This window comes from Sorex araneus, chromosome X, assembly GCF_027595985.1.
Source record: "Sorex araneus isolate mSorAra2 chromosome X, mSorAra2.pri, whole genome shotgun sequence".
In the NCBI taxonomy this organism is placed as follows: Eukaryota; Metazoa; Chordata; class Mammalia; order Eulipotyphla; family Soricidae; genus Sorex; species Sorex araneus.
Genome location: NC_073313.1, coordinates 6095031 through 6121901, shown reverse-complemented (window position 1 = coordinate 6121901; position 26871 = coordinate 6095031).

The following is a 26871-nucleotide window of genomic DNA, read 5'->3' as shown; positions in this document are numbered from 1 at the left end:
CGCTCCTTTACTGCGTGCTCTTCACTGTCCTGGGAAGATGTTCTGAGTGAAAGAATGGGTGACATTGGTTAGAAAAATCTCACCTCAGTTTCCGTTCATGTCTGAAAGTGAAAAATATGATTATTCGAGCTGGTCAAAATGAAACAATGTCTGGCAGAGGAAGGAAGACTCTGCATGACTGTTGTCTGCTCTGTCCTCTCCTTTCAGCCTCTGCCTGTGGCTGTTGTGTTTGAGCTTCTTCCTTCTCTGTGAAGGCAGGATGGGAATAAGGCCAGTGACTTGTACATGGGACTGGCAGTGAGTCGTGTCCCGTGGATGACCATACACCAGCCAGCCGTGGACAGAGCACTTTGCATCTGGGTTTTGCAAATCCTCCCCTGCTCCCTTTCTTACATATGTGTACACTTTTCTCAGATGCCCTCCTGTAGTTCTGTGGGTGAATTCAGGTCCCTGGTTCCTGACTAAGCACTTTCACGTGTGAGCTGTGCGCTGCCCCTCGCAGAGACTGGGGTCCCCGTTACCTTTCCCAGCACGTCTCTGTGAAGCAGCGACTCTCAGGATACTTGCCCTTCCGCCCTGGCTGTGATAACTCGGTCCCTGGACGCTTGTTTCCCATTTGGTCTCGAGGCTGCGTGTGGCAACAGGGTGATTTGGGGCCTATCTTGGGGCCTTGCATGCTGCTTTGATCTCAGTGGGGGTCTGGGTAATAGGAGGGCTACAGCTACGAATTCTTCCTCCATTTCTGTGTGTATTCAGAGCCAAATTTAGAGGTGAGGAAAATGGGTTTTGTTTGTGTGAACATCTGGCCAGCTTCATTTGACATCTGTGAAATTTGTTGGATGAGGGTCAAACCTCTAAAACGCAACCAAATGGGAGCATGGAAGGTTTATGGGTTGTGTTCTACACGTGGGGTCATGTGGTCCTGGCTGTAAAGGGAAAGAGAGCTCACTGCCTGAGGGTGCGAAATGCCAGTACACCTCTACCAGCCTGCGCGACTCACCTCAGGGACACCCATCCTTGCCAGTGTGATTCACCTCAGGAAGCCCTGTATGTGCCTGTGAGACTCAACTCAGGGACCCCTAGACCAGCCTGTGTGACTCTCCTTAGGGACCCCTATACTGCCTGTGTGACCTCACCTCAGGGACCCCTATACCTGCCTGTGTGACCTCACCTCAGGTGCTCTGTACCTGCCTGTGTGACCTCACCTCAGGGACCCCTATACCTGCCTGTGTGACCTCACCTCAGGGACCCTTATACTTGCCTGTGTGACCTCAACTCAGGTGCTAGGTACCTGCCTGTGTGACCTCACCTCAGGGTCCCCTATTCATGCCTGTGTGACCTCAGCGCAGCGACCCGTAATCCTGACTGTGTGACCTCACTTCAGGGTCCCCTATACATGCCTGTGTGACCTCACCTCAGGGGCCCCTGTACCTGCCCGTGTGACCTCACATCAGGTGCTCTGTACCTTTGTGTGTGACTCACCCCGACAACCCTATCCCGACCTGTGGGACTCACCTCAAGGAGCCCAGCTTCTGGTCATCATGACGTCACATCAGGGACCTTGTATCTGTTTATGACCTCAAGTCAGGGCCCCTCTCCCTCACTATTTGATTCACCAGAGGGCCTCGTGTCTCTACTCATGTGACCTCCCCTCACAGCCCCATCTCTGCCTCTGTGACCTCAGCTCACAGCCCCTGTGGTCCCTGTGTGACCTCAGCTGACAGCCCTTGCCCTCCCTGTGTGACCTCTGCTCACAGATTCCTGTCCCAGCCTCTTCAGAGCTTCTTCACAGCTGCTGTGTGACGCCACCTCAGAGCCCCTTCTCTGCCTGTAGGACTCCACAGAGAACTCCATCTCTGTCCATGAGACCTACCTCAGAGAGCTATCCCTGCTTGTGTGACCCACCTCAGTGCTCTTGTTTCTACTTGTGTGACCCTGAGAAGACCTTCCCAATTCGTTGCAACACATCATGATCCGTTCTGCCCTATTCAAAGGACCCCTCCTCACAATCCAATGTCCCAGCTTAAGTGACCTCACCTCTTCTGTGACCTAACCTCAGAGTCCTGTGTCTCTGCCTGTGTGACCCCACCTCAGAATTCTGTGATCCTGTTTGTGTGACCCCACCTCAGAGCCCTGTGCCTGTCTTTGTGACTCCACCTGAGTCCCATGTCTCTACATGTGTGATCCCACTTCAGAGTTGTGTCCCTGCCCGTGTGACCCCACCTGAGAGTCCTGTGTCCCTGCTGTGTGACCCCAACTCAGAGTCCTGTGTCCCTGGACATGTGATCCCACCTCAGATTCCGTGTCCTTGCCTGTGTGACCCCACCTCAGTCCTGTTTACCTACCAATGTGACCCCACCTCAGAGCCCGGTGTCCCTGCCAGTGTGACCCCACATAAGTACTGTGTTCCTACATGTGTCACCTCATCTAATAGTCCTGTGTCCCTATTTGTGTGACCCCACCTCAGAGTCCTGTGTTAGTGCCTGTGTGACCCCACCTCAGAGCCCATGTCTCTACCTGTGTGATTCCTACTCAGAACTCCAAGTCTCTAATTGTGTGACCCCGTGACAGAGCCCATGTTTCTGCCTGTGTGACCCCACCTCAGAGTTTGTGTTCCTGCCTGTGTGACCCCACCTCAAAGTCCTGTGCTCCTACCTGTGTGACCACACCTCAAAGTTCTGTGTTCCTGCCTGTTGACCTATCTCAGAGCCCCCGTGACCCTACTCCTGTGACCCAATGTCTGACCCATGTCCCTTCCTGTGTGAGCCCACCTAAGATCCGTGTCCCTGTCGGGTCCCGGAGAGCAGGACCGAGGCCCACTGGCCGCTTGTCCCAGAGGAGCCGACTGCTTCAGGAGGTGGCAAGTGTCCAGTATGCAGGTGACACTCAGGTTCCGTCGGGGTCAGGTTGAGCCGTGGCTGTGCCATGCTCACAGTCACCCCCTTGAGTACCTCCCAGCTCCTGGGTCTGATGTCTCCACACCGACTCCTGCCCCCGACCCCCGGATCCCAGTCAGCCTGGCGCCCGCAGCGTGGGTGGGAATGGCCACGCTTCTCGGGCTGCTGACTTCGGGCAATGATCTGTGCCATCCTCGGGGAGAGGCGGGCGGCCCTGGGGTCCGCTGTCTGCGGCCTACAAGCTTTAAAACAGCTACTGATCTGTCTCCCCACTCCCCTCGTATGAGCTGATCGATGAACTTTCAAGCTTTGCACCAGCCCTGGTGCCGCTCAGTGTCACCTCTGTCTCTGTTCTCGGGAGTTACTCCTGGGGGCTGGGGCAGGTACGGGATGCCGCGGATGGAGCCCGGAGGGCCTTGTGCCAGGCCAATGCCCACCACTGTCCTCTGGCTCCGGCCAGCCCCTATGTCTCCATCCCAGTGTTGCAGGTGTTTGGAGTTTGGCCTCCCGAGGAGCGAGCTGAGGGCTGTCTCTGCCATGCAGGTGCCCCCGCTGAGCCCCCAGCCCCATCTCTGACCCTGGTCAGCAGCCGTTCTGCTGCTTGGCTAGAGAGCCCGGCAGTGCTTCAGATTTGGGAGGGGCCTGGCCTGGGACAGGGCTGAGTGGAACTGAGGGTCTCACCGATTGGCAAGGGCCCTCAGCATGGAGGACAGGGGAGCCGTGCCGAGATCTCAGCGCGTCAGCATGGGGAGCACTGCAGAGCACCCGGCCCCTCCCTGCCCTCCCTCACCCAAACGGGGCGATGCCCGCTCACCTGCTCGGAGAGAAAAGCACAGTGCAAGGCCAGGCAGGTTGCAACAACTTTATTATATCACAGACAATCTGCTATCATATTTTCTAAGTTAAACTATAGGCGAACATATTTCATCCTGTGAATCACACACACTCAGGAATTGATCAAAGGTGACTGAGTGTCGTCAGCTATTGTTCTTAATGATGATGACATAGTCCCGGTACCCTCCTGAGGACAGTGTCGTACCAAGGTAAAGTCCATGTGACTCAGGGAGAAAACTAAGGGACAGCGGGAGGAAGGGTGGGGAGGGTGTGTTGCGGGCCCGGATGGTGTCGGGCAAAGCACATGTCCATGGTGGGCAGCAGGGACGGGTACTAGATGGTCATGGGGAGACCATTCTGGAACATTCTGTATGGTAATGGGAGTGCTGAGAGCCCTGTTAGATTGGGGGTCCCCAGGGTGTCTGAGGGGGGTGTCTGACCTTGAGGCCTCAGGTCAGAGGGCCCCATGGGGCAGCAGCCCCTGTGCCCAGCGCCCCCTAGCGCTTCAATTTCCGGGCTGGGGCGCCCTGACCCTGCTGCCCATAGGGGGCAACAACTGACCGTCGGCACCATGCCCGCCGAGTGGCACCAATGCTCGAGCCTTGCTGGGGTGCGCGCAAATGTGCGGGCACACGCTGCCATGCAGGTGGGACCTGGTTGGCACGATTGACCAGTGAATGCTGGTGCCCTGCCCGCTGGGTGGCCCTGCTGCTTCTGCCCTGCTGGGGTGCGGTCACATATGAGGGCATACGGTGCCACGCACGTGGGACCTGGTTGGCACGACTGACAGGTGCATTCTGGCGCCACACTCGCCCCGTGGCACTGGCCAGGCCCTGCTGGGGTGCGGGCAAATAGGGGAACCTACGGTGCCACACAGGTGGGACCTGGTTGGGAGGAGCCACAAGTGGCTGTGTACCACCCTTTCTGGGGGGCACCACTGGTTGAGCCCTGCTGGGGTGCTGGCACAGGCAGCCTCAGAGTTGCAGGAGCCACAAATGGCCGCTGGTGCCACCCCCGCTGGGTGGCACCACTTTTCAAGCCCTGCTGGGGTGCGGGCACAAAGGGCGGCACAGGGTGCGACACCTGTGGGATCTGGGTGGCGGGTGCAGGCACAGGTGCACCCTGGGTACCACGTGGCCCCGGCACTTTGGGAGGCACGAGCTGCCTTGGGGGTGCAAACTGGAAGGCTGGCACGGACAGAGCCCCACCCTGGGTGCCACTTAGCCCCCGCATGTTGGGAGGCCCGAGCTGCCGCGGAAGCGCAAACTGAAACGCTGGCACTGGCACATGGGTGCCCTGGTTGCCACTTGGCCCCGGTCCAGCGCCCGGCTGGTGCCTCTTGCATTGAGGGCATTGCAGCTTTGTAAGGCCATTCCATTTCCTCTTTTTGGACTGATTCGATGTCCCGGGGGCCTGGACGTGGGTGGTCTGGCCCCGGGGTGCAGCCAGTGTGGCACTTGGCTGGGTCACGGGGACACTGGGCGGATCTACTTCCATATCGCTCAATGGTTCCCCTTGGGATTCGGTGTCCATAGACTGAACACTACTCCCACAGGACTGTTTCCATGGACTCTACGTCACTATCAGGGGCCTGCGTGTCCTTGTTGGACACAGCGTGACCATGGTCAGGGGCTGTCGGGCCCCCTGCGGCTGCAGGTGCAGCTGGGGCGGGCACTGCCGCCGGGGGCGGAGGCGGAGGGGCCTCCTTCTTGGGTGCTGGGGCCTCCTTCTGAGGTGCTGGGGCCTCCTTCTGAGGCGCTGGGGCCTCCTTCTGGGTCTCTGCGGCCCCGTTCTGGGCTGGGGCGGTGGCCATCGCCTGGCCAAGAGGTGTTTTCTGGCTTATCAAGGCCTCGCAGTGAGGCGTGCCCCCCTGGAAGCACGGGGCTTTCCGTGGACAGTAGACCACGGCCTCGCACCAGTCATGAGGGTGGCGAATGGGCCATCCCTGATCGTCAGAGGGGACTAACAGTGGGCCTTGGGGGCAAGCCCGCTGGCCATAGTAGCCCTGGGCAGAGTGCGGGCCTGGCTGGCTATAGGAGCCAGCCCCCTGCCCATAGGACCCCGTGGGCTGGACACTGCGCCCCGGCTGTTGGTAGTAAGTTGGCAGGCCGTGGAGATACGGCCCTGGGTTGTAGGGATAATGGGCGTGGGGCTGTGGCTGCCCCGGGTAGCTGGCCCCACAGTAGCCCCATGTGCATGACGCCTGGGATGGTCGCAGCGTCCCCAGGTCCTGGTGGAATCGCACGTCGGAGGGTCTCCGTGTCATCCCAGGTCAGGGCTCTGTAGATAACAGGCCACACTCAGACCCTGGCAGCCCAGAGACGCACAGCCCCTCCATGCAGTGGGGTCCTTTCCTCCACCTTTGGGGTCCCCGTGGTCACACAAAAATATTTTCTTGTTTGGTCGGGTTCGGGGCCACACCATGGTGCCCAGGGCTGACTCCAGGTCGGCCTCAGGGGTCCCTCCTGGTGGGTCTGGGGGCCCATCTCCGGAGCCCGGGGGTGAGTCTGGATCATGCAAGGCAAGTGCTGTCAGCCCAGAAGACACCTCCTATCTGGGGATTCCCACCCTGCTCCCTAGAGGCTCCCTGGACTCCTCTCTCTGGACTCCCACCCTCTTCGGTAGCTGTTTCCCAACCTCCTGCCTAGAGTCTCTCCACTCTCCCTAGCTGTTCCCCTTCTCCTCCCTGGGGAGTCCCATCATTTTCCTTGGGGCTCCCCACCCTCCTCCCTTGTGGCTCCCCACCCTCCTCCCTGAGGGTCTCCCGCCTTTTGTCCTGGGCTGCCACGCCCCCTCATCTGAGACCGTCCTAGCTCTGGCTGGCCCCGTTTCCCTGACCCTTGGTCCCCCATCTCTGCCCCAGGTCTCTGCCCCCGTGCCCCCGCCACGTGCACTCACTGTGGGCTGGAGGGGTCGGAAAGGGATAACGAAGATGTGGGCTGGTGCAGGCCCTTGGCGAAACAGCAGCGGGCAGCGCCAGGCGCTGGGCAGCGACCTAGCCCTCGTCTGTCACAGGAATTGAGGTCCCCTGTTGGCGACTAGCGTCCGATCGGGAGTGTGCCGGACCGGCGCCTCCCTAGGACCCAGCGTTCCTTCTGGGATACCCTCAGCGACATGACACATGACGTCAAAACTTGGGCCTCGGGGGTCCTACACGCTGGAACCTCCCCGCGCACCCCCCCATGTGCGCACATGGGACCGTCAGGTGCACGGAGCCAAAGGCGCAAAGGCTTGGGCGCCTCCATGGAGCGTCTGGCGCGGGTTCCCGCAGAATTAGAGCCTCCCCGGGAGCCTCACTAGCCTGGTACCGGGTCAGGCTTCGACCCGTTGGTCCTGCTCGTGCCGGGCCTTCGCCTCCCCGCCCCCGACCCACTCGTAACTTTGTACCCTCGCGCTCTGCGGCCTCCTCTGCGCACGGTTGGCATCCTCCGAGCAATGTGGGGTGCGCCCATGGGATGCGCGTGTGTAAGACACGCGTCCTTGAAGCAGGGTCCCTTGGAATCCCTCTTAGGATTTGGGGCGGGGTTTGGGCGGTACCCGCCACTGCCCCCGGAGATACTCAGGGAACCAAAGCATAGAAGGAAATGTGCGGGACACTCTCTGGGATCTCTTTGGGTTCTGATATGCTTTGGGTCCACCTCGTTCTGTCCTGGGGTTACCATGTCCCCTCCCCTGGGGCTGCCACGCCCCCTTAGGCCTCCCTCCCTCCAGCTTACCCTGTTTCCCTGACCCCTGGTCCCCCCTCTCTGTATCCTGAGGTCCACATCCCCGCGCACCGGGTGTCTGTCCCTCCCGCGGACACTCACCGTGGGCTGGAGCGGTCGGAAAGGGGTGATCAAGGTGTGGGCGGGTGCGGGTCTGCGGCGGAACAGCCAGTGGGCAGCGCCAGGCACTGGCCAGCAAGCCGGGCCTCCTCTGTCGCAGGAATTCACTCCTGAACTGTCGACTAGCGGCGAGCGGGAGTGTGACGGTGCGGCGCGTCCCTAGAAACCAGCGTTCCTTCCGGGATACCCTTAGTGACGTGGCCCGTGACCTCAGAACTCGGTGCTCGGGGATCCCGCACGCTCGAACCACCCGCGCCCCCCCCCACCACATGCACACATGGGACCGTCGGGCGCATGGAGCAGAGGGCGCCAAGGCTTGGGCGCGTCCACGGAGCGCCCGGGCACGGGGTCCCGCAGAATCGGAGCCTCCCCGGGGCGGTCGGGGTGTGGGTGAGGCCCGATGGGAACGTGGGGCAATGAAGCCTCGGGGCGCATCTGGGGAGCTGGGGGCCAGGCAGGGACTCCAGGCCTGAGATGCTGCTGAAGGGCGCACCGCACGCGGCTGGGAGTTTTGTTTACACCTGTGTTGGGGTCCCTCCTGTTGAATAATACGAGTTGACCCTATTTGTATTTATTGACAACTAGATTCAGCCCACCCGGTTATTGTCCGAGTATGAAAGGAGGATAGTGTGGTTATCATTTGGAAAAAGATGGATGTCTTATGTAATGGTTAGTCATGACCCAACTGTTTGTATGGTTGGCTTGTCCCTGTCCCGTTTACACACACCAGACATTCAAATGGTAGGCTGGTTCCTGGTGGAACATTGTGAGAACAGTAAGGCACTGTGAAAAACATGTCACCTACTTTTTTTTTAACAACACAGCAAATTTTATTTAAAAATGCATAGCTAAATTCAATATGATGTTTAATAACATGGCTGTATGGAGAAACAAAAGGGAAAATTTTTGCTTGCTTATAATCACTAGTAATTAACATCAGCTATATGGAGAAATCACATAACATGCTTGCATTTTATTTCCTGTTACTTTATAAGTTAAAAAAGTACACTGACAATAGAAATTAGAATGCTTCTAGAAAGCTACTTAGAGTTTATTTCCTGTTCAACCTACTCACTCTAATGACTCCTATACGAATTTAACACAGGGTAAAATGCAGAAAACATTTGATGAATTTCATCTCGCTGTTCAGAAAAGTCACTGCCATAATTGCAGAAAATTGACTGCTTCTTCAAAAACACATCTGCTGGTGATTTTTAAACAACGTTTTTCTTTCTAATTTCTGAGTACTGATTACATTATGACAAATCCTAATAATTTTGAGTGCAAACTGAACATGTCACTTGCATAGATATAAATAAAAGCAAAAAAATATTCACTCCTGTGACTAAAATGAAAAAAAATAAAGAAATTTTCTTTTATTTGTTCTGGGTTGGTTGCTTTCACTTGTTAACTCTTAATATTTATATATATATATATGCCTCCAAATAAGATATTTTATTTTCTGTTGCTTTCTAATTAAGTTTATAACTTTAGTTTGAAATTATTTTTAATTTAGAAGCCAAAATTATTTATGCTTTGATGGTGATTCCCATCCAGTAGGTGAAAAGGAGAATTTTTACATATGAAACTAAAGTAAAAAATATTAAGAAAGATTGATAAGAAAATCTTGAACAAAGGCTTGATTTATATAGGAGGTATGGCAGAAAAACCTATTCTCTACCAACTGAGTATTTTTGTGAAGAAAACCATTGCCAAGAAGATTTTCAGGAAATTACACAAATTATGTTTAAAAAAACACTTGTTTAGTTGAGTTCTATGTTTAAATTGATAGAACAATACATGATCTAAGAATTATATGACTCCGTGATGCTGAAAATGAGTAAAGTTTAGACTTTAATTCAAATGTTCTATATGTTAATAGCAAATCTGAAGGCTGGTTTTATCATCTGGGGAAAGAAAGATAATTTCTTGACCATAATACTTGGACTTTAAAGGAGATAAGATACCTGAAGTCTTTACAAGTAGGATGTTCATTTTTATCCAAAACCAGGACTGCTGAGCGTGAAAGGATATGTTATCATTACTCTAAGACACAGATGTGAACCAGAGTGTCTTAATTATGGTAAATACCCTGTTTGATAAATCAAACATCTACGTTGCTTTTGGTCTGGATATACGTACTGTATTTTTTAAATTTTGATAGTAGATTATTTCTGTCCTTTGTTGTAAGCTGCATGCATTTTAATATAGTATCATATATTGTGTATATCAAAAGAGGAATATTAAATATTGTGTATATCAGAAGAGGAAGTTCTGACTAATATTTGGCCATGTTTCTTTTTTGAGTCTTCCCTGTGAAAGTGGAGTGAGGTTTGGTCAGTAGCCGGTTGGTAATCTCTCAAGGTGAAGATTCGTTTGTCATTTTGTGTTTGAACTATTAATGGTTATGTGAATGCAAAGTTTATATTTTAGAAGTGCAATGTTAGCATACCACATACCACCCTATGTTTAAACATAATTTTTCTATCAATTTAAACATAGAGCTCAAATAAGCACGTGCTTATTTTACTACACATTACCATACCACATCAAAACGCTAACAGTCCTCTGACACTGTCCATAGAACCATCCATTCCTTCCTGCCCACCTGTATTCCTTAGTGTTGTTTGCTTTAGTCATGGTCTATTTCATTGCTTTGTTTCTTTCCATTCCACATATGGCTGAGGTGGTCTGGTATTTGTCTTTCTCTTTTGGATTTACTTTAGCTCAACTCCCTCTAGTTCCACCCTTGTAGAAAAATGCTGGACTTTTTTTCACATTTAAATTATATTTAATATTTTATCTACCCATCTCCCTCAGATTGTTTCTAGATCTTGGCCATTGTAAATTGCACTGCAATGAACACAGGAGCACATACATCTTCAGGAATTAGTGTTTTGTGTTTTGGGGATAGGGACTGAGGAATTGAAATGCTGGATCATATGGTCAGTCTGGTTTTGAGTTTTCAGATATCTCTACTGGGTTTCATAGGGGTTGACTCAGTTTACATTCCTACCAGTAGTGACTGAAGACTCCCATCATCAGTCATTTTCCCTCATACACTACAAATGACAACCCCCTTTAAGCTGCTGTTATCTTGAGCTTGCTTGAAGCCTTGCATGACCCATTTGCCCTAACAATGTTCCTGCTCCACCTTCAATTTTCAGTGACCCAACATTTCGTCCCTATGAGATTTCTCCCCATGTTCCCTCCTGGTGTTACACAATAGTTCTTAGATCAAAGGTTGTGATCGGAACAGAGATTCTTCTCTCTTCTGCAGCTTGAATTTCAGGCAGCTACTGAGCATATAAACCAGTGCCCTTGGCATTGCCAGCCTGCCTCTTCAATTAATTTCAGCTTGTATGATGGGATGGGTTTAGGCAGGATTCAGTTCACTGGCTTTCCCTGTGTGAGAATAAGATGTATGCGTGATATTCATCCAAAGTCCTGAACTCAAGCTGGTTTCCTTCCCCCTGCCCCAACACCACCACCACCAGGCAATTTTTGCTTTTATACCCATTTTAAATTCATTGAGTGCTTTATGCCAGGAGTCAGGGTTTTTCATTTTTCCCTCTTCTTTTATTAGTGACTTAGAGGTTAGCTTCAAGTGGAAGGAGGTTTCTTGCATTTGTCTCTGAGCTCATTTTGCTAATGTCCACTGAACCTCAAATATTTCTTTTAAGTCCTTCTGCATAGCAAACAGCACATGGAAATGAACACTGTGAGAAGTACTGATGAATCATGGATCTCCAGGGATGCACAACTGTGCTAGCTTATCCTTAACATTTAAGTGTTTATTCCAGACATGGTTCATCTTCCTCCTGTGCCCTGACCAAGGGGGAAAGGTCACGGAACCTATTTCTTTTCCGAGTGCCAGATTTTTCCATAAATCTCACTGACTAATAATGTCAGTTTTCTAACAGGTTCAAGAAAATTTATAATTGGTATTTATCTGGCATCTAAGCAGCAGAAGAACCTATTTTTTTAAACTTTTTTTAATAAATTTATTTATTTTTAATTAATGAATCACCATGAGGGTACAGTTACGGATTTATACACATCTGTGCTTATGCTTCCCCCATACAAAGTTCGGGAACCCATCCCTTCACCAGTGCCCATACTCCACCACCAGTAAACCCAGCATCCCTCCCATCCTCCCCAATCCCATCTCCCCCCACCCCCCCTGTCACTGTCGCAGGGCATTCCCTTCTGTTCTCTCCCTCTAATTAGCTATTGTGGTTTGCAATAAAGGTGTTGAGTGGCCGCTGTGCTCAGTCTCTAGCCCTCATTCAGCCCGCAACTCCCTTCTCCCACATGGCCTTCGACTACATTATAGTTGGTGATCCCTTCTCTGAGTTGCCCTTTCCCCAGAATGTGAGGCCAGCCTCCTAGCCATGGAGTCAACCTCCTGGTAGTTGTTTCTACAATTCTTGGGTGTTAGTCTCCCACTCTGTTATTCTATATGTCATAGATGAGTGCAATCTTTCTATGTCTGTCTCTCTCTTTCTGACTCATTTCACTTAGCATGAAACTTTTCATGCCGATCCACTTAAATAAAAAATTTGTGACCTCCTTTTTTCTAACAGCTGCATAGTATTCCATTGTATAGATGTACCAAAGTTTCCTCAACCAGTCATCCGTTCTAGGGCATTCGGGTTTTTTCCAGATTCTGGCTATTGTAAACAGTGCTGCGATGAACATACATGTGCATATGCCATTTCGATTATACTTGTTTGCCTCTCTGGGATATATTCTCAGCAGTGGTATTGCTGGGTCAAATGGGAGCTCAATTTCTAATTTTTTGAGAATCGTCTATATTGTTTTCCAGAAGGGCTGAACCAGTCGGCATTCCCACCAGCAGTGTAGAAGGGTCCCTTTCTCGCCACATCCTCTCCAACAGTGGTTGCTTTTGTTCTTTTGGATGTGTGCTAATCTCTGTGGTGTGAGGTGGTATCTTGTGGTTGTTTTGATCTGCATCTCTCTGATGATTGGTGATGTAGAGCACTTTTTCATGTGCCTTTTGGCCATTCGTATTTCTTCCTTGGTAAAGTTTCTGTTCATTTCTTCGCCCCATTTTTTGATGGGGTTGGATGTTTTCTTTTTGTAGAGTTCAACCAGTGCTTTATATACCATTGATATCAACCCCTTATCTGATGGGTATTGTGTAAATATCCTTTCCCATTCTGTGGATAGTCTTTGGATTCTGGTCACTGTATCTTTTGCGGTGCAGAAACTTTTTAGTTTAATGTAGTCCCATTTGTTGATCTCTGTTTTTACTAGATTGCTTAGTTCTGTGTCACCTTTGAAGATACCTTTATCTTCAATATCGTGGAGGGTTTTGCCGACCTTGTCTTCAATGTACCTTATGGTTTGTGGTCTGATGTTGAGGTCTTTAATCCATTTTGATCTGACTTTTGTGCATGGTGTCAGGTCAAGGTCTATGCCCATTTTTTTGCATGTGGTTGTCCAGTTGTGCCAGCACCATTTGTTAAAGAGGCTTTCCTTGCTCCACTTCACATCTCTTGCTCCCTTATCAAAGATTAGATGATCATACATTTGGGGTTGTGTGTAAGGGTATTCCACCCTGTTCCATTGGTCTACGGCTCTGCCTTTGTTCCAGTACCATGCTGTTTTAATTGTTACTGCTTTGAGTAAAGATTGAGGTTGGGGAGGGTGATGCCTCCCATCGCCTTTTTCCCAAGAATTGTTTTAGCTAACCTTGGACGTTTGTTGTTCCATATGAATTTTAAGATTGCTTGATCCATTTCTTTGAAGAATGTCATGGGTATACTTATAGGGATCGCGTTGAATCTGTATAATGCTTTGGGGAGTATTGCCATCTTGACAACATTGATTCTCCCTATCCACGAGCAGGGTATATGTTTCCATTTCCTCATGTCCTCTTTGATTTCATGGAGTAGCGTTTTGTAGTTTTCTTTGTAGAGGTCTTTTACTTCCTTGGTTAAGCTGATTCCGAGGTACTTGATTTTCTGGGGCACGATTGTGAATGGGATTGCTTTTTTTATGTCCCTTTCCTCTGCCTCATTGTTTGCATATATGAAGGCCATGGATTTTTTGGGTATTGATTTTGTAGCCTGCAACTTTACTGTATAAGTCTATTGTTTCTAAGAGTTTCTTAGTAGAGGTTTTAGGCTTCTCTAGATATAGTATCATATCGTCTGCAAATAGTGAGAGTTTGATTTCTTCCTTTCCTATCTGGATGCCCTTAATCTCTTTTTCTTGTCTAATAGCTATCACAAGTACTTCCAGTACTATATTGAAGAGGAGTGGTGAGAGTGGGCATCCTTGTCTTGTGCCTGATCTCAGAGGAAAGACCCTTAGTTTTTCCCCGTTGAGGATAAGGCTTGTGATAGATGGCTTCGACTATCTTGAGGAAAGTTCCTCCAAACCCCATTTTGGCGAGGGTTTTCATCATGAAAGGATGTTGGATCTTGTCAAATGCTTTCTCTGCATCTATTGATATGATCATATGGTTTTTATCTTTGCTTTTATTGATATGGTGGATTATGTTGATTGATTTCCGAATGTTAAACCATCCTTGCATCCCCGGGATGAATCCCACTTTGTCGTGATGTATGATCTTTTTGATGAGTTGTTGGATCCTATTTGCCAGTATTTTGTTGAGGATCTTCGCATCGGTGTTCATCAGGGATATTGGTTTGTAATTTTCATTCTTAGTGGTGTCTTTGTTTGCTTTTGGTATTAGGGAGATGTGTGCTTCATAGAAACTGTTTGGGAGATTTCCTGTTTTTTCAATTTCCTGGAAAAGTTTGAGGAAAACAGGCAGCAGGTCTTCTTTAAATGTTTGGAAGAATTCGCCAGTGAAACCATCTGGGCCTGGGCTTTTGTTTTGGGGAGGTTTTTGATCACAGTTTCAATTTCCTTAACATTGATGGGTCTATTCAGGTATTCCAAGTCTTCTTTGTTCAGTCTGGGGAGATTGTAGGAATCGAGGAATCCATCCATTTCTTTTAGGTTCTCCTGTTTTGTGGCTTATAGACTTTCGAAGTAGTCTCTAATGATCTTTTGAATCTCACTGGTTTCTGTTATGATGTCCCCCTTTTCATTTCTGATTCGATATATTAGGGTTCTTTCTCTTTCTTTCTTTGTGAGTCTTGCTAGCGGTTTATCAATCTTGTTTATTTTCTCGAAGAACCAGCTCTTTGTTTCATTGATCTTTCGGATTGTCTTTTTGGTTTCCATGTCATTAATTTCTGCTCTAATTTTTATTATTTCTTTCCTTCTATCTGGTTTGGGTTCCTTTTTCTGGTCCTTTTCTAAGGTCTTGAGTCGTGAAGTCAAGCTGTCTATGTGGGCCCTTTCTTCCTTCCTGAGGAATGCTTGGAGAGCTATAAATTTTCCCCTTAACACGGCTTTAGCTGTGTCCCATAGGTTTTGGCAGCTCGTGTCTTCATTCTCATTTGTTTCTAAGTATTTTTTTATTTCTTCCTTGATTTCCTTCCTGACCCACTCATTGTTCAACATTGAATTGTTTAATTTCCAAGTGTTTGACTTCATTCTCCGTGTCAGTGAGTGGTTAGCTTCTATCTTCAGCGCATCGTGGTCTGAAAAGATGGTTGATACAATTTCTATTTTTCCGATTCTATTGAGGTATGTTCTGGGGCCCAGTACATGATCTATTTTAGAAAATGTTCCGTGTGCACTGGAAAAGAATGTGTATTCTTTCTTTTGGGTGTGTAAGGCCCTGTATAGGTCTATTAGGCCTCTCTCTTCAATTTCTTCTTTCAGAGTCAGAGTTTCCTTGTTGAGTTTTGTTCTTGTCGATCTATCTAGAGGCGATAAGGCCATATGGAAGTCTCCGACTATTATTGTGCTGTTAGTGATGTCCTCTTTGAAGTCTGCTAGGAGTTGTTTTAAATATTTAGCTGGTCGCTCATTAGGTGCATATATGTTTAAGAGTGTGATTTCTTCCTGTTGTACATATCCCTTGATAAACAGAAAATGACCTTCGCTGTCCCTTTTAATCTTTTTCAACCTGAAATCTATGTTGTCGGATATTAGGATGGCCACTTCAGCTTTTTTACGGGGGTTGTTTGCTTGCAGGATTGTTTTCCATCCTTTGACTTTGAGACTATGTTAACTCTGTTTGTTCAGGTGTGTTTCTTGCAGGCAGCAGAATGATGGGTTTAATTTCTGGATCCATTTGCCACTCTGTGTCTCTTTATGGGTGCATTTAGGCCGTTCATGTCACCTACTTTTATGACAGGAGTTGAGGGCCACAGCCGGCTGTACCAAGGGCTTCTGCTTGGCACTGCTCAGGCATCTCTCCTGGCATTGTTGGGCGTACAAAATTCAGAATTGAAGAGGGACCATCCAGGAGAGCTGTTACCCCTTGGAATTTCATTCCAACCCTTAACAACATAATTTAAAAATTTTTTTCTTAATAGAATCACTGTGGGATTGACTCTCACAAAGCTGTTCATGATTGGGTTTCAGTCATACAGTGTTCTAACCCCCGTCCCTCCACCAGTACACATTTCAGTGTTCCCAGTTTCCCTCCTGCCACCTCCTAGCCTGCCTCTACGGCAGGCACTTCCTATCTCTCTTTCTCTCTCTTTCTCTCTCCCTCTCTCTCTCCCTTCCCCCCCCTCACCGGATCTGGGTGCACAGTTACACTGTACACAGTGTTTTGCCTTTATTTTTCTGATTCATTTCTATGTTTTGTTACAGTTGTTATTCTCTTCTGTGTTGGAAAGCTTCTTCTTTTTTTTAACTAAATCACCGTGACATATATGTACAGACTTACAAACTTTCATGATTATACTTCAGTTATACAACGATGGAGTACCCACCCCTCCACCAGTGCCCATTCTCCACCACCAATTTTCCCAATATCCCTCCCGGCACCCCTACCTCTTCCCACCCTCTGCCTCTGTGGCAGGTACATCCCCTCCTACTCTCTCTCTCCCTTTGGGGGTTATGGTTTGCACTACAGGTACTAAGAGGTTATGTTTTGTCCTTAGTCTACTTTCAGCACGCATCTCCTATCCCAAGTGATCTGTCCAACCATCATTTACTTAGTGGTCCTTTCTCTGTCCCAGCTGCATTTTCCCCCAGCATGTGAGGCCAGATTCCAAGCTGTGATGTGATCCTCCTGGCCCTTGTCTCTACTGTCCTTGGGAGTTAAATATGTTGGAGAGCTTCTATGGACTCCATGGGTATTGGAAACGAAGGTCTCCTGGACTTAGAAGTGGCCATAAAGACTGCAAGAATATATGCTCCCCGTGTGTGTGTGGGGGGGGTATCTGCAACCTTAAGCAGCATTATATTGCCAGGGCAAATCACCGCATAACCAGGGAGTATAGCTGAAAGGGGATCCCTGGGTCCCCATTACTGGAACATCACAAGGAATAAAAGAGAGAACAGCATGTCAGGTCACCAGGCTGTCTTTAGCAAGGGTTCTGATTTATTTATTTATTTTTGTCAGACATCTGAGAACAAGCTTGTTTTCTGTCTCCAGGTTCTTGTAAGTGCCAAAGCCCCCAGACAGAGACATGTATGTTAAAAAAAGAAAAAAGGTGTGGGGGGAAGATAAGTACAATCAGTAAGGAAGAGCGCTGTGGCTGCCAGTGGCCACGTCTGTTTTGTTGACAGTTTCCTGCCACTCTGAGAGGAAGCAGCGGTGCGTGGTGCAGGAGCCCAGGCCAGTGAGGTCACTGCCCCCGCATGGTTGGAAGGAGCCACACTGACCCCGGGTCCAGGAAGCTGTGGCCACAGAGTGGGCAAAAGGATGTGGGGTACTTCCAATGTAGCTGACCCTTGTCCCGATGGGAAACAAGGGAAGGACTAGAGGGGGGGGCGGCCAGAGGTGGACACAGAACCCACACAGCCAAAGGGGTGTGGCTCCTGCATCACAGATTTTCAGTCACAAAGAGCAGAGGTCAAAGAATAGTCTGGAAGCAACACAATGAAGAGAGGCCACTCTCCAGTGCGCCCTTTCACAGCGGAGAGAGGATGATTTCATTTGTCCTTTCTTGTGGTAGAGAAGGAGCAGCCAGTTTCCCCCGGAGCTGGCCGGGGTGCAGAGGCCAGTCTTCCTCCCCACCTCTGATCCTGTGTGCCCTGTTTGTGTGAATGTGTACCAAAGGGACTCTCAGGCTGCCTTCAGTGATGCGGATCTGCACTGACAAGAAACACCGGGGAGAGGATCGTGGGTCACTTCTGCAAGGGCTGTTGGTGGTGCTGATGTGTATGCACGTGTGTGTGCATGTGTGTGTGGCTGTGTTGTTCCTGTGTGTGTCTGTGTGTGTGCCCATGTGTGTGCGTGCGTTTGACTGTGTGCCTATGTGTTCCTATGTATGTGACTGTGTGTTCCTGTGTATGTGCCTGTGTGTTCATGTGCCTGTATGTGCTGGTGTGTGTTTGTGTGTTCCTGTGTTTGTATGTGTGTATGCCTGTGTGTGCATGTATGTATGGCTGTGTGTGCATGTGTGTGCATGTGTCTATGCCTGTGTGTGCATGTGTGTGCATATGTATATGCCTGTGTCTGCATATGTGTGCATGCGTGTGTGCCTGTGTGTTCATCTGTGCATGCATGTGTGAGCCACATGTAGTGCCAGGGATTCATCTGTGGCCAGCCACATGGAAATGCCTTTATCCATCTCCCACTTGGCTTAGTAGGAGACATTGCAGGCACCGCCAAACCAACCAGCATGCATCTTCTTGGCCACAGAGGTGGTTTAACTGCCTTTTGAATGTGGGGAGCAGCCAATTCCCCCCGGGAGCCATTGCAGGTCTACACAGTTGTGTGCCTGAGGGCAGGTTGGGGGGGCATGGCAGGGTGGGAGTGGGGACCTGGCCCCGTGTGGCATGGCTGATGTGCTGATGTTCCTCTGTGAGCAGTCAGAGCAGTTCCCAGCATGCCTGTGGTGTGGAGGTCTGTGCCCGCCTCTCCTACCGCTGAGCAGCTGGACTTGGCTGGGAGCACGAAGTCTGCACCTTCAGCGGGCCCTGCTCTGGGGCCCTGGTGAGGGGGAGGGTATGGCTGGGAGGAAAAGGGGGCGGCAGCTCAGCCCTGTGCCTCCCCCACCCAGCTCTGCGCCAACCGAAGGAGGCCTTGGGGATGGCGGGGTACCGCCAAATCTGAACTGGTTCTTATATAGTCCCCAAGCTAGAGAACTGCCTCGCCTTTTTAGGAGGGGGCTTTGACTGCCCTGCAGTCCATGCTGATGCTATTAAGTGGAAATCTGATATCTTTGTGGGTTGATCTTGGCCCCTCTCACAAGAAAAAAGTATTGCTGCCCAACGGCTAGTGCAGGATCAGCTGGAGTTGGGACATATTGAACCTTCTGATTCACCATGGAATTCCCCTATATTTGTAATTATGAAAAAATCAGGGAAGTGGAGGCTGTTACAAGACTTTGAAGAAGTTAATGAAACTAAGGGAACACCTGAAAGCTTTCCAGCCTGGCTTACCTATGCGCTTTGCCATGCCAGCCAATACTTGTACAATTATTTTTGATCTAAAAGATTGTTTCTACTACAACACCCAAAAGGAGAGAGAACAAAGGGGAATGCCCTGCCACAGAGGCTTGGTTAGGTGGTGGGGGTTGGGGTGGGGTTGATGAGAGGGATACTGGTATCATTGGTGGAGGTGAATGGGCACTAGTGGAGGGATGGATAAATGATCACTCTATGAGTCAAATGCAAACACAAAACTTCATAAGTTAGTAACTGTACATCACAGTGATTCTCCAATAAAAATATTTAAAAAATAATAAATAAAAGATTGTTTCTATACGAACCCCTCCTTTCTGGCAGATTGTCCTTGTTTTGCTCTTACTGTTCCTGAAACAAATTTTAAAGAACCTATGAAGAGATATCAATGGAGAGTTTTGCCTCAGGGAATGGCCAATAGATCCATATTATGTCAAAAGTTTGTAGCACAGGCTATACAATACAAAAGCAATATCCAGCTAGTTATATTATTCACTATATGGATGATATATTAATTGTCCATACCGATGAAGATCAATTATTAACTACTTTTAAAAACTTGACAATTGTTTTAACTCAAGCTGGGCTTTTTATTTTGTCTGAGAAAGTACAATGCAAGGAGGAGCCTTATTCTGGTTTACGTTATCAGTTATTTACAGATAAGGTTAAAATGCAAAACTTAAGCCTTAGAAAAGACAGTTTATGGACTCTGACTTCCAAAACCGTCTTGGGGACATTAACTGGATTAGGCCTTCCTTGTGTTTAGCATGCTTAATCCACTGTGTGATATATTTAAAGGAGATTCGGATCCCAGTTCTTCTCGGACATTAAGCCCTCAAGGCTGAGAGCACTGAAATTGGTTGAACAAGCCATTTTGGCTCCATCCATTGGATATTGTAATTATACTCATCCGTGGCCTTTATATATTATAGTCACTTCCCATATTCCTGCAGCAGTACTATATCAGGATAAGCCCTTTTTATGGATTCATTTACAAGCATCCCCATGGGAGGTTTGAACTCCTTACTATGAGATGGTTATTGCTTTAATTGCCCTGCATCAAAAACAATCTAATTTATATTTTGGTAAAGACCCAGGAGCAATTGGAATCCCTTTTGATAAAGACAAGCAAAACTGGTGAAGTCAATTTTCGAATTCATGGGACATCACCTTAGTAAATTATTCAGCTACTATTCCTATCATTTACTACAGGACACGATTTTACATTTTATGGTGACTCATCCCTTTATTTTTCCACATACTACAGTTCAACAGTCCATTACTAATGCTGGTTTAATTTTTACTGATGGATCTTCTAATGGCTGAGCCGTGGTACAAACAGACGCGGGCACTAAGGTTTGGCAGACAGGTTGCACTTCTGCTCAGGAAACTGAACTTTATGCTGTGCTTCCTGGTCTTAAATTGTGTAATGAGGTGCCTTTTAATCTCTATTCTGACAGTCAATATTTTGTACGAGCCTTACTTGCTATTGAAACTGTTCTGTATATTGGACATTCTAATCATCTTGTACAGGATTTTTCTTTAACCAAATCCAAACTGTTATTCATCAGTGAACTCATCTGTGTTATTTTGGATATATCTGTGCACATTTGGCCTTCCTGGACCTCTGTAGGAGGGAAATGTTCTGTCTGACAAAGCAACTGAAATATTCTTTTCCCAAGCTCAAGCCTCTCTCCGCTCCCATAAACTTCACCATCAGAACAGCAGGAGCCTCTGCCAGTAGTTTCATATTCCTAGAGAATTTGCCAGACAAATTGTTAAACAAGGTTCAGAATGTCCTTTGCTGCATTCAGTGTCTCATTATGGAATTAATCCTAGAGGCCTTTTACCCAATGGACTGTGGCAAATGGATGTCACACTTATTCATGCTTTTGGCAATCTTCTCTATGCTCATGTCACCATAGACTCTTATTCAGGATTTCTACATGCTACTTTACAAACAGGGGAAGCTGGTAAACATTGTTTGGCTTGTTTTGCAGTTATGAGTACCCTGAAACATAAAAACAGATAATGGCCCTGGTTATACTGGAAAAAATTTCAATCTTTTGTACACAGATAAATATTATAAATTAGACGGGCATTTCATATAATCCTCAAGGACAAGGTATTGTTGAACGAGCACACCAAACTTTTAAATATCAGTTGCAAAAAATAAAAACGGGGGAAATGTATTCTCAACAACCTAGAAATCTATTGAAGCATGACCTCTTTGTTTTAAATTATTTGATTTTTAATGAAGATGGCAATACCCCAGCACAGAAGCTGTGGGAAAAAATATAGAAATTAAAAGAAATCCCATCCTCTTGTAAAATGGAAAGATCCATTGGATGAAAATTGTAGGAGCCAGATCCAGTATTGATGTGGAGACGAGGGCATGTTTGTGTCTTTCCACAGGATGCTGAAACGCCACGCTGGTTGCTGCAGAGGTTGGTGCGCCAGACAGAGAAAGAACTTGATCAATCAATTTGCACAGATGATGTTGGTGGACCCAACCAGCCTTGCCGAGACCGCATTGACAACGGATCAGGTCCAACAGGCATACTTTCAAGTTAAGAGAAGTCAATTGCATGTGACCCTGACGGCCTTCTTTGTAAAGCTGATGCTCCTTAGTTCAGCAAGGGCAGACACGTTTTGGACTTCCATTCCAGATCCCCCAGTGTTGCAGTTAGCCACTTGGCCAGGAGAGCAGATTCAGTTTTATAATAATGCTACTCAGTAGGCTGGGGAATGAGGGCTGCACATATTATATGGCACCAGTCAGATATTTCTTTCTCCGGAATATCTCGAGGAACCCCTATTTGTTTAGAGAGGGACTCTTCCACTAATGGGACTTTGGGATGTTTGGGCTTATAGGATCATGTAATATATTGGAAGAATTTAACTACTATTGTTACCATTAATGGAACACGGTTTTCTAAACGGTCTCACTTCCATAGAGAATCTCACCCACCTTTAGAATTGGGAATATGTTCTCCAACAATTGTACCATCTTTGTCTGTTGTATAGTCCCCTAGACTTCTCTCTAGGTTATGGTGCCGCTCAAACTGATGGATCCATTGAAGTATGCATGCCACTTCCTTGGGCATTTATGTTTGGGTATGCTAATATCACCTTACAACAGGAAATTGGAACGTGACTTGTGTTAATTGTATGATTACTAATTGTATTATGGGTATTGGTGTTGGGAAACGGGTATTTATTGTTAAATAACCTTCATTTTTGTTGATTCAATCCAAGTTACGATGTCATTATAACTTCATTTGGAGTTGTGTTACTGATATGAAATATAAAAGACCAAATATCCGTGGGAATGAACCAAGAAACATGTTACAGGGCTTTGGCATGACGCCAACGCAAGTTTGGATCTTTTGAACCTACATCAGGAAATTGTAAGTATATAACAGGCATTGAAGAATTAAGGGATCCGAGCGCGCTGTCCTTGCCGGGGCTCCGCTGACCCCAGGGAGGGACAGGGCCGGCATCGGTGGCAGGGGCAGGGCCGAGTGTGCAGTGGAGCCGGGGGATGCAGCCCAGCGCGCTCGTGGCGATCCCTGCCCGAGGTGTGCTCCGGGAACGCAGGGCCGCGCGCCCCGGGCATCAGGCAGGCGCGTCCTCCTGCCCGGGGTCCCTAGGGGTGGAGGGGGCTTGTGGCCCGTGGGAGGGAGGCAGGAGAAGGAGGCGCCAGCCCCACGCTGTCCGGGGCCGAGGGAAGGGGCCCGCCTGCCCTCAGCCCCCAGCCTGGCTCCATCGTTCCGTGCGCGCCAAGGGGTCCGCGCTGCAGAGCCGCTGCGCTTTCTGCTCTCCATCTGGGTGACTGACGCCTCGGCCAGCTCCTGGGGGAACGGGCGATTCCTGATTCCTGCAGCCCCGAGGCTGAGCTCTGCCCCCGCCCGCCATGCGACAGCTGAAGAGAGCTCGGCGGGGGCTCAGCACCGAGGCCGGGTGACGGGCCCGCCTCCCCGCTACCGCCCAGAGCCCACCCTGCCTACCTGGGCCAGCTCTCCCGGGCCGCGCTTTAAGCCCTACACCTGGGGGGCCCGACTCCCTTCACCAGCCGAACACCCCTTGCTTCTGGCGCGGGGACGCCAGGGCACCACTCAAGCGCACCCCGCCTATCGCAGTGCCAGGGCCCCGCAAGGCCCGCCTCTCGCTCCGCTCGACCAATAGGAGCCCAGATCGCTTCCATACCTCCCGCCCCCTTCCGGCCGGCCTCCGGTCCCGGAACCGGAAGACGGGGCAGGCCGACCCTCTGTGAGGCCCCGCCTCTCTGCTCTGCGTGCCTCCTTCGGAAGGTCCTGAGGGAACAGGTGTGGGGGCGGGGGGCATGGCCAGGAGAGGCCGCCCCAGGAGACTTTGTGACGAAATCACGCTGCGCGACCCCGCCCAGGAAGGTAGGAGCTGTGCCGGGGTCTTTTTTGTGACATCATCGCCAGTGGCTAGTCCCCTTGGCTGAGCGCGCCCACGCCCCCTGGCGCGCGTGACTGACAAGGGCCCAGCTGGCGCTTTGTACTAGACACGCCCAGGTCCTTCAGTGTGTCCAGAAACCGAGGGGCCGCGTTCCGGTCGCCCCCCGCCGAGCCCGCTGAGCCCTAATAATGGTCCTTGCCCGCGCCCCGGAAGTGGTTGCCTCCGCAGTCCGGCGACCCCGGAAGTGGTTCCTTTTTCTGGTTTCCCCGTTGCCCCTGGCAGCCGGAGCACACACTGAGCGGCTTCGCCCCCTGCCGGAGGGTGAGTGCTGTTGCTTGCTTGCCTATTTCATTTCTAACAGCCTGAATCATATTGGTCAGATTGACATCTCAAGGTAGATCCTCTTCAGTGTGAAAATGGTTTACTAGGTAGCACAAAGCTTTGGATGATTTTTAATATCTTAAATGTGTTGGAATGATAATTTGTTAAAAGAAGAACACTAAACGGTTAAAACAGTTAAAGTAAAACTGCAGTAAATTAGAGTATCTCTTCTCTCTGTGGAGGGAAAATAGATCTACGTGAAATCCAGTTCCTTGGAACTGAAAACATTTTTGAATCCTAATTCATTCTCCTTGCAATTTATGCATCTGGCGTTATTAAAATATTCATATCTCTGAGCTAATGTGCCATCACAAATTTAATTTGCAAAACAGAGATACCATGAATAGAACATAATCCATAATCACTTTTTCTAGGCTTCGTGTCGAAGTCACTCTTTGGGAAATACAGATAACTCAGTTCTCTCTTGTAACTCTGCAACAAATTTTTTCCAAATAAGCATCGTTTTAGAAAATCATGATGTAATAGACTCTCGGAGCCAAAAATTTAAGGATTATGCACATGTGTACACATATGGTATATGTATGTATGCATACACATTTGTGATATATGTATGTGTGTATACATACATATACATGTACATACATACATGTGTACACCCGTGTACATGTATATGTAGTTCATTCTTTCTGCACGAGAGTATAAGCGGGCGTTGGGTTGCAGTGTGGGGAGCTCTGCGCATTCTGCGGGCTCCCCCCAGAGCCTACCGGGCTGGCTGGACAGGTTGGGGCTGGTCAGCACCTGGCTGTGCCCTCCAGCTCTGTCCCCCTCCAAGCCCCCGTCTTCCTGCCTGGGCAGAGCTTGTTTGCCTGAACAGCGGCCCCCCTGCCTGAGCGTGTCCCCCACTGTGTACCTGGGCTGGTGCGTGCGGTGCCGCCAGGGGGCGCCGTGCTCCCAGGAGAGGGGCCGCCCTGCCCAGCAGCCCACCCTGCCCTGCAGGAACAGAACTGGCCCTTCTGTTCAAAGGTGGACTGGCACGCGAGCCTCTGCAAGGGCCTTGGGCCTGTCTCCTTGTGAGACCTGGTCCTTGGGATTGTGGCCTCTGGGTACACACAGAACCCATTGCTGGGGGAGCTGCATGACTTTGGGAGACTTTGCAGACATGTGTGCAGCTGTCCTGGGTTTCCTCCCTGGCACGCTGTATGTTCCCCGTGTCGGTCAGGACTGAGTCCCGAGCACTGCCGGGTGTGGCCCCCTAACCAAACCAGATGAGATGCAGAGAAACCCCCAAACACAGACTCAACCACACCTACTTATTTCCGGCTCTTTTCTCGGGCTGCATGTCCCCTTCCCTCCTGTCAGCACTCGGTTCCCCCAGAGTGACCATTTCCAACTGTCTCTGTCCTGGTGGTCTCTTCTGTGTCCACAGCTGCTGGTGGCACAACGAATTTTGGACCCTTGCAGCCTTGAGGCTGTATGTATGTGTGTGTGTGTCCATGTGTTTGAGTCTATACTCCCCTGCCACCCGGTCTCGGGTTTCTGGTTCCCCTCTGCTTCACGGGCAGGCCCGCAGTCTGTCCTGCCCCTGGGGCTCCAGAGCGTGGCCGGAATCCGCTGCAGTCTGCCCTGCTGACAGCAACGTGCGCTCCTGGGACCTGCAGTCTTCTCTCCTCGCTCCGTGTTGGCATCTCTCGTCTCAATTTTGGCTCCATTTTCCACTCACGTGTCTTGCAGATTGATTTTAAAGAATAATCTGCACATTTTAATATTATTATTATTTCAGGTTTTTTGGTTCCCTTGGTGGTGCTCAGGGCTCACTGCTGGCTGTGCTCCGAAGACACTCCTGGTAAGAAGGGGGTTTGAAACCTGGGTCTGTCGATTGTAATGCAGACAGACGCCTTCCCCACTGTCCTGAGGCTCAGCCCTGGTCCGATCTGTGCACGTGACTGTGTCTTCTAAGCTGCTCTGTAAGCTGTGTGCTGAGTGTCCCTTCCTTGCAGTGGGGGCTGTGCACCAGAGTCTCCGTGCATTCTCCAGCGACTGCAGGCTCACTCGTGCCGGAGTGTTTAGAGAAGAGGCAGCCATTTCCCTGTCACGGGAGCCCCGGTCCATTGGGTCCCCTGAAGGAATCTTTCTTCTCCTGCCTTGACTCAGGAGGTAGGTAGAGATGTCTCTTTTTTCCTCAAGAGATGATTGTGTTTTCTTTTGGGGGGATGGGGCATGGTTCTGGGTCACACTTAGTGTTGCGCAGGTTTACTATGGGCTCTGGGCTCATAGATCACCCCAGGCGGGGCTCAAGGGACCACAGTGGGTGGCGGGGCACAAGCCCAGGTCAGTAGTTCGACCCTTGTCTGTGTCTCTGTCCCGTGAGGGCTGTCCCTGTCTTTGGCCCACACGGGGTGGAAGGGCTTGCAGTCCTTCAGGCCTTGCCCTCTGCATGTAAGTGCCAGCATTTCCTGAGCAGCAGTGACAAAGGTCATGCTGTCATCATCCAGAGGAGCCCACAGCAGCCCTGGAACACACGTGTGTGGTGGGACCCAGCCCTGGTACCGTGTCTGTGCTGCTGGTAAGCTGGGGGACATTGTCCGCACCCTCCATCCATTCACAGCTCTGAGTGGAGCACACTGACCACACCCACGCATGCCCCGCTCTGGGCACTCTCTGCAGAGATTGTACAGACTTGCTCACTCACCTGTCCCCCACCACAAACACACAGACACGTGCACATAGACATACACTCAGGACCCAGACAGAACACAAAGACACACACAGACACACACACATGCATACTCATATATACAGACATAAAACAAAGACATAGCATGCACGCAGGGACTCAGATATAGAGGCACATACACCTGTGTACACAAGACAAACACAGATGTTCACACATGCACAAACAGACACATCTATGCACACAGAGATACAAAAATGCACAAACACATACACAGCCACACAAGAACACACACATCCTTATGCACACAGTTACATTTATGCACATAGAGAGACATGGACTATGAAACATGCACATACACACTGATAAATACCGAGACTCATACACAGACACAGAT